The sequence below is a fragment of the Ixodes scapularis genome, unplaced genomic scaffold (genome assembly GCF_016920785.2).
Source record: "Ixodes scapularis isolate PalLabHiFi unplaced genomic scaffold, ASM1692078v2 PGA_scaffold5__190_contigs__length_132052651, whole genome shotgun sequence".
Taxonomy (NCBI): domain Eukaryota; kingdom Metazoa; phylum Arthropoda; class Arachnida; order Ixodida; family Ixodidae; genus Ixodes; species Ixodes scapularis.
In genome coordinates this window covers 115,267,867-115,276,607 of record NW_024609880.1, presented here as the reverse complement: position 1 = coordinate 115,276,607, position 8,741 = coordinate 115,267,867, and the positions used below count along the sequence as shown (strand labels likewise).

The 8,741-nt window shown below is 38.6% G+C and overlaps 1 pseudogene; it reads right to left on the bottom strand.

Annotated features, from left to right (window-relative positions):
• Window positions 1-312: 312 nt before the first annotated feature.
• Window positions 313-8,066, bottom strand: LOC120843089 (annotated as a pseudogene).
• Window positions 8,067-8,741: the final 675 nt, after the last annotated feature.

Below are 8,741 nucleotides of genomic sequence, written 5' to 3'. Positions count from 1 at the left end.
CAGACCGCCTTTCAGTCCTGCCACTATTCTTGACATAAAATTCATCGTAGCCTCTTAGTTTTCTAGATTTCGAAAATCAATGTGTATAAGATGAACCTTGTAGCCCACAGAATGTGCGTAGAGGCATCATAACTAATTGTGAAAGAATCAAAATATCGCTAGCACATTTGCTTTCTTTACTGCAGATTTTGTCACCCTTCAGATATGCGAACTCATGTCGCACATTACGATATATGACGCGGATTGGTCACCCTCATTCGCCAGGCATCATGAAGAACGAAATTTTTATCGGAATATTCCAGGGATAAGCATTTAAGTTGCTATCTTACCTTGTTGTTCGATGTTGAAATTAATATTGCAGGTCCCCAAATTTGAGTGCACTACCAAAGCCTGTGATACTTTCTCTCCATCTGCGTTGATGTAAGTACTTTCTTACGCTAACCTCGCATGCTTACTTTTCGGGTTTTCAAAAGCCTAAAATATGGGCCTTCCATGTCTGAATTTAGTGAATATTTCAATTAGGTAGAGTGTCAGTGCATATACATGATAGAGAGTTGAACATATATAAATTGGTTATACTATTTGCAAACATTCTCTCAAGCTTATGCTTGTTAAGCTACCATAGTAGCCGTTAAACAGTTCAAGCGTTTTTTTAGTTTTTTTTTTCTTTTAATCGGCGGTTATAAATTCTTCTCATTTCTTCTTCTTTTCCTCCTGCAAGCGTGTGTTGTCAGGGCCTATGAAATATTTTAAACCTCATTTCTTACTTTCATCTAGAAATTACAGCAGCACCACAGAGATTCGCCTTCCTTGGTCCCAGTTTGAAAATTTTAGGAGCCCTAATTTTGGACTAAGGAGTTTATACTCGAAGGCGTCAGCGACTCTCAAAGTTTCCATTCCTATGATTTTTTTTTCTGGTTCTTCACATAATTCCCTTAGCGGTAAACATGAACCCACATTACCACGTATCAACCAAACATCCAGCAGTGAAGCCTATTTATAAGACTTGTGGGGAAATGTAGGCCTCGAATGCCCGGCACAACCGATCAACCTCTAGTGAAATCTTATTCTGGCATTTTCTTGTGACTGAGGCCAAAATAAACCAAATGACAACCGATTCTTCAAGCAATGAAACATAAACCTTTCACAATTAAGCGTCCTAGCATTCGGCGCTTTCCGAGATTATTTCTAGTGAAATTCGGGTAGTGTTTTTTTGCTATTTATTCTAAGCTAATATAAAAACTCAAAACTAAAACAGTGGTTTTCGTTGAAGCCCACAATTACAATGGCAGGTTGTCCTGAACAAAACTTGATGAGATAAACGGTGAGCCCCATTCTGTCAGAAATCCGAGATTTTAACGGAAACTGGAGAGTCCTTTCCTCAGAAATACTTACCCTGTGCGGATCAGGATTATACATAGAATACATCATTTTCCATTTTTTTCTTTTTTGGACATCGTGGCATTGATAAGTATAGATTCCCAGACATGTCCAAATTGACGAGAACGTTACCCGCGGCCTTTTTCGGATTTTATGCGATTTGTCTTAAAACCCGGAGCCGTAGCTTCTGCACTGGAATTTTGTCGCTTTAGAAGACACTACATTTTCAGACAAAAAATATTTTTGGCCACAAGGCTGTGCTACTTGCGAACGTTGAAGAGTGCACGATCACAATATTTTAGCAATCGCACGCTCAAAATTGCAAAGTTAGATGAAAAAATGCTATCACATACTGGTATTATTATATATCCCTGTGAGTCCCTCGGAGTTTTCAACTTTTGTGGTTGAAACGAGGATGCAATTGCTTCAATGCTGTTTCAAATGCTCCTATTTCCATTCATAAACCAGCTTCCTTATAATTTTATTTAAACAGTTCAATGCCCAGCTCACAAGGGAGAGCAAATTTAGAAATTTTAGGCGTACTTTTGTTGTGTGCATGTATGCGTACTGCCGGAAGTTAGCTCCAACAAGAGTTTAGTGTCTCATTTGTAGTAGAGCAATTGAGCAATTGTAGTATAATCATTAGTTTAGGGTCTTTAACGCGCATCACACCGTAGAGATACACGACCGCACGCCTGTAGAATGCTCATTAATATTGAAACGGGTAGGGCTGGGTATTGAAACCAGGACCCCTCGGTTCTGCAGCTAGAGATTTCGCTCCACGTGCCCCGAGAGGGAGTGGGAAGATCAAAATAGGGGGCACCTCGAGGGGGGGGGGGGGGCGGGGGGTATTGACAAGGGGCGGCGGAGGCGGGTGCAGTATTATATATAATATCTTATTTCTTCAGTGGCTTTCAGATACTGCTATAAAATTACATGCCTGAACACATTACTATAAAGTACGTGGTATCTATTTCTTTCTATGTATTGGGTTGTACTTTGCATTTTGTGAAGCCAAGTGCGAGAATATAAAGGGATGAGCGTACTGGAGTGTCATGTGGAGGTGGCTATCAACTATTTTTTTCTGCTTTGGTATATCATTTGTTTAAGCTATTTTCCTATTTTGGTTATATTACAACATCTTATTTAAGAAGACGTCACAGATTCGGAGTCACTTTTTCATCGATCTTATGGAAACAAGGTCTTACTAATTTCTGATATGAAAGCTTCAATTTTGCTGTTGCCTTCGTCATTATAATGGCATAACTTGTGGGAACACATAATGCATTGTGTAAAGCTTCGCGATAATGTTGCATAAAGTAACTTTTGAAGATACTTTATGCTTTGAGAGCAATATTGTTGTTAAATAATTTCACAAAGGTTCAAAGAAAATTATCAGAACCAGTAGCTCAGCAAAAAATAAAAAAAAAACATTCAAGGTACTCACACAACAAGAGGATCGTTGATTTGGTATGTAAAGTTGACACTTATGGACTCGTGCTGCTTTCTTTGCTGATGTTTATTACGTAAGTGCACACAATTACAGACGCGTGAAAGCCCGTGTGCAATATTGTGCATTTTATCTGTGCACTGCATTGTCTAGAAATATAATACCAATAGTTACCCCACCCATACTGGTAAAATGCATTTGCTGATTCTACGCTTTAGAGAAATATGTATGCTCACAATTTTGTATGTCAACAAATATTTTAGTGCGGATACCTTAAATGCTAAGTGGCCTCTCGGGTTAGTGCAGTCGTTTGTTTCTAGAGCCTAAAGAAAGAGGAGCAAATAATGATGGCTGTAACAACCATAAGTAATTCCATATATTAAAATTTTCGCATAATGAGACCGAGACGATTTTCTATGCTTTAGCACCTTTCAAAGCTAGAGCTTTACAAGAGCTCTGCTGGATGGCGTCTGAACAGTCAATGCCTCTCCAATATACATATATTCCTGCACGAGCAGAATAAGAATGGGTTGTAGGCAAAGAAATACCATTTGTTGCTTTTCATGCATTTTTTTTTTTCTAAAAGTTAGGTTTGCTTTTTAGCTTGATGGGATCTACTTCAATAAAAAGCTAAATTTCCTCCCACGTGCGGCCATGAATTAGAGCTGAAGGACGAGACATAAATAGCTGTAATTATATTGGCAACGAATGCTATTCCACAAAAGATATTGTGCAGCTGTGTATTTTTCAGCAATACAAAAAGCATAAAATGTGCTCCTCTTCAAATTTGAAAAAAAAAAAAAAAACATGTTTTGAAGCGGGATGAAGGCTCTCGAGCCCACATGTGTAAGGTAAATCAAAAGCGAAGGTAAAGGTTTTAACTGTTTTATTACACAGGGAAAAGCTGGCAGAAATTTGCATGAATGTTCCCGGTAGATATATGATTAAGTTATTAAAGAATCGTTTTGTAAACCTTAATAAACTGGACGTAGATAGAAATGAGTGCGCCATTCGTTGAAGATTTAAGCTTGGAAATATATTATAGGTGCCTGTATTGTTCGAAAACTAACTCAATAATTCATAGAGTATGGCAATGATCTACTTTAATTCGATAGAGTTAAAAACGTTAGTACACATACGAAGCAATAGCTATTTACCTATTGTAATAGGCGAGTTTGAACCGTCAAAACACTTGTCCGATAAGAACCAAAGTCGACAGTGTTTATAACCGAAGTTCCTTAAATATTATATTGTGTAATAATTCTACCGATGATCAGACTGGTCTCAAATATTGCAAAAATGAAGATTCAGCGTTTGAAGTAAAAAGGCCTGTAATCTCAATACAACACTTTGTGTGATCAAATGAACGCTTCGTGCGAAAAAAAAAAATGAACGTCCTCGACGTGCAGTGAGGGATATCAGCTGCAGGAGCGGCAGCGGATAACCTTCCCTACACGTGGAGGTCGTTCAATTTGTTTTAATGATTGAACCTTGTAAAGGAAAGTTAATGCCTTTTTTAAGTTGTTGGGCTGAAAAATGGGCATAAAAAGGAAAAAAAAAAGCTATCGCTTGGGTTCTAGCGCGGGTTTAATTCGCGCGTGCCGGGTATAGAGTTCGCTGTACATTTTTAAGAGGATCATAATTAGGCAGATGCTACTGTAGCGCTGTCACATCTTAGCAGTGCATTAACAACGAATATGCTGTTTATTTAGTTTTTAAATGGCTACTGTTTTATGGCGGGCTGGAAGTGCTCGTCTCCAATTCTGCTTGTCCTGTCAAACATAGGAGCGAGATCCCCTGTGTTCAGCTTAACAGCAAATATTTGAGTGCAACTTTGGTTATTATTTACAAAAAATCTTTGAATAAATTAATAATGCACCACGGATGCATATTGAGGGACAGAAAATTCCAATTATAACGTGCGTAATACACTGAAAGTTCCAACCTAGGATTCATTTTTCCGCCGCATTTTTGTTTTCTGAGTAGTCGCCTAATCGTTTTTGGAGTATCGCACTATTTTACCGCAATTCTCTAGATTAGTTAAATAAATATTTACTATTTACTGAATCAATCAGAGGCAAATATTCAATTTGCCTCTGAATGACTGCTCTTGCCTCTTATCTCAAGACACCAATTGTTCTAGTTCTGATATACTTGTTGATATGGCATTTAGCTGCAACCAACAACAAGTTGTTACAGAGTTTACACGCGTGCAGGAAAGTGCATCATTCCTGCTTGACATTATTTTTCTTTCCGAGCCGATTGCATCCTTCAAATACGACGTCCGTGTACTCAAAAGTTTTTCGGACCACCTAATTGTTGTCTTTCAAAGCATCTGGCCTAAGAAGAGAACCGCACCTGCGCCTCCTCGGGTGCATTATGTTTACAACTTTTCGAAAGCGACTGAGGAATCTGTCCTTGATGTTCTTGAACTGGCCTTTGACTCTTTCAAAATATGTGTTTTACGAATAACTATAATATTGATATATTGTTGCCCTTCGTCAAGGGCACTAGCCATCACTATCTGCATACATTTGTGCCGACTCGTAGGGTTGTGTCCGGAAAACGCAAACCGTCAATTAATCGCGAAATTTTTCACTGGACTAGACAAATTAAGCGATTTAAAAAGAAGTCGGCGCCTGTTGCGGACTTGAATGACAGACTGAAATTCATGATATCAAGCGAAAAAGAAAAATTTTTTAGCGTTACTTTGCACAACTTCCTCAAGTCATCACCAGCAAATTTCGGATATACTTATCACCAAAGAAACACTCTGTCAGCTCTTTTTCCATATCTCATAGTACAGCCAATGATCCCGGCGTAATCGCGGAATGTTTTAATGATTACTTCTAGACAGTTTTTACCATTGACAATGGTGACTCGCCCTGTATGACTGATAACATCAGCTTTGACCCCCTGCCAGATATTCAAATTTTTTACGAAGGCGTCTTATCTTATCTTATCTTATCCTATTGTCTAAACCTTGATACTAAAAAAGGTCCTGGGGTCGACAGCCTTCCCAATGAATTTTTTTGTGTCCGCTATGCTGAGTGGTGTGCAAAGGTATTTCATAAAATTTTTGAAGAATCTATGTCCTCAAGAAAGTTGCCACATGACTGGAAGTCAGCCAAGGTCATTCCCATTCATAAAGATGGACCCCGCCATCTGGTTACCATTTAGAACTCAGTTTCTATTTTATATTCGTGTTCGGACCTCGAAGCTAAGAGAACACATTATTTTTAAACACATCATAAGCCACTTGGAGCTCAACCGGTTTTTTTTTTTGTCCCAACCAACATGGCTTTCGTAAAGGTTTGTCCACCGCGACCCAGCTTAGTGGGACGATTCATGAAATTAGTGCCTCTCTTAATCGTACCGGGCAAATTGATGTAATGTTTTTTGATCTATCTAAAGCATTTGACAAGCTGTCTCGCATTAAGTTGTTTGTAAAACTACAGTCCATCTTGCGAAATGATCATATAATTAACTGGCTACGAGGCTACCTAGAATCACGATAGAATCACAATCCCAGTTTGTTGAAATTGGTGGTTCTCGATCTTCATATGCTTCGGTAATATGGGGCTCGGTAATAAAAAAAGGGGCTCAAACTTCTTAAACTTATTGCCTTGTTTGCCTGTTTTTGTCTCCAACTAAAGGGAAGTTTTGTTCCAAATGTAAAAAAGAGTAATTATAAAGTTGCACTAAATAGAATTTTAATTTCAAAAATGTATTGAAATATAATATCGTGCGTACTGAAATCGTTTTCACTATTTTTACACACACACGCACATATACATATATATATATATGTGTGTGTGTGTGTGTGTGTGTCTTTGTGTGTGTGTGTGTGTGTGTGTGTGCGTGTTAAATCAAGCTGCATTTTTGTCGTCCGAATCATCGTTCTAAGTCTACAGACTTTTTAAAAACAAGTTATGTTTTACATCGGAGATAACAAATTTTTGCTCAGTATGAGCGGTGCCATGTAAAACAAAAGTAGAACTAATAAAAAAAAAACACACAGTCGGGCTCGCGCGGGATTCGGGCCTGGTTCGGGTATGGTTCGGGTCAGGGATGGGCAAAATACGTGCAAATATATATCGAAATACAAAATACAAAATACTTCGTCAAAAATGTATTTAATTACAAATCCAATTACATTTCCAAAAAAGCTTTTAAGTACAAGATACAAATATAACCAAATGTATTTGGTCTCCTCCAAATAATTTTCCAAATACATTCCTCAAAATTTGCGTCGGCGACTTCAGGGCACCTGCAACGAATTTCTGGGTATCTCAGTTTAATTTTGCATTGCACACTCGGGAGTTAGTGTGCGAGGCTCTAGTAACGTAATAGAAATATAATCACAAAAAATGTACTCAGCTGGGACGTAATAGGTGAAGAAAGTACAGAGCTTGAAGCAACTTTTTTTGTCGATTACATGTTGGTATAAACCAACAAAGAACCGAGACGACCAAGACGCGCAGCACTAGCTAGAGAATTTTTTATTGTTGCAACTCGCACCAGTTACGAAAATCTGGACGACCCGCGCATTTAGAATATTCCAGGAAAACATATGGATGGAAATCAGGCTGGAAAGCATCACAAGTTGTCACAGGCGCTTATTTAGCCATTCTGCCCGTGAACGTCGATTTCGTCACTATTCTTGCCCTGGACTAGCACTGTAATCACAAAGTGACTAAACACTTGTACTTGATTGAGAGACACTGCATTCGGTGCAGAACGTAGTTTTCTTCCTGCTCTGGAGAGTGGCAATAAATTTGAGAGATGTATTTTCGCCCACAAAATTGTATTTATTGACAATTCTATTTGAAATACCCAAGTTTTAGTATTTAAATACACACGTCAAATACATTACCCAATTTGTAATTAAATACAAATGCAAAATGCACAAAGTGTTCGAAATACGTATTTCAATTACTTGTATTTGAAATACTGCCCATCCCTGGTTCGGGTAAACTCCCATGCCGCTCTTTTTTTCCGCTCCCATTTCACAATGTTTTTTTTTCCCTGCCTTATAGATGAGAAAGCAGTCCGCATATATGAAGGACAAGCACTGTTTTATTTTTGTACTTGACCTTTTAGTTATTAAAAGAAATTATAAAATACTATATTTTAATCATGCGACCATAACTCCCAATCGTAGGTACTGGAAGTTATGACTGACCTGAAAACGCGTGGACAGTTCAATGAACTGAGACGAGAAGGTGACAATCATTATGACGTGATGCGAGAGAGGTCCCGAAAGTTGAGAACTGTATTTTGAGGATTCGAAAGTCCAACTCTCTTCTGCCATCTGAACCTTGAGCCAAGAGTAAGTCACAGCTGATCTTTCTCACCCCGTTACATGTATTTTAAGTGTTGCTCGGTTCAGCTAGGGATAACATACGCAGATACGAGGTCGCCTGTCACCTCTTGCCTATCTAGTTACGCTGTCCCAACTCGCTTATCCTTCCTGGCAAGGGTGTGAGTCAAGCATGGGAAGCACGCCAGAAAACAAAAATGCTTCACTTGTAGCACTGATTAACAAGTGAAAGGGGAACTTATAGGAAATTGTAGAGCCCACCTACTTTACGTGAAGATGGAGGACCAGCGAACCTGGCATCTTTACAGCTATACGGCATCTATACGATTTACATATAATTCCAATGAAGACACGTACACGACATTGTTGTTTAATTGTCTTTATTTAATTCTTAGTGACTAAAGTGATCATTGTCTTATGGTCTCTGATGGGCAAGTTCTAAACTCAATTTTTCGAGGCACACCTGAGGGATAGTTTTTTTTTTTCTAATTGAGCCTAAGTCTCTTTATCAACATCGCGGATGCGAAAGAGAAGAAGGTTACTTGTGCGCGTTTTGCACTCAGCTTTGTTATACCGCACTCTTAGCTG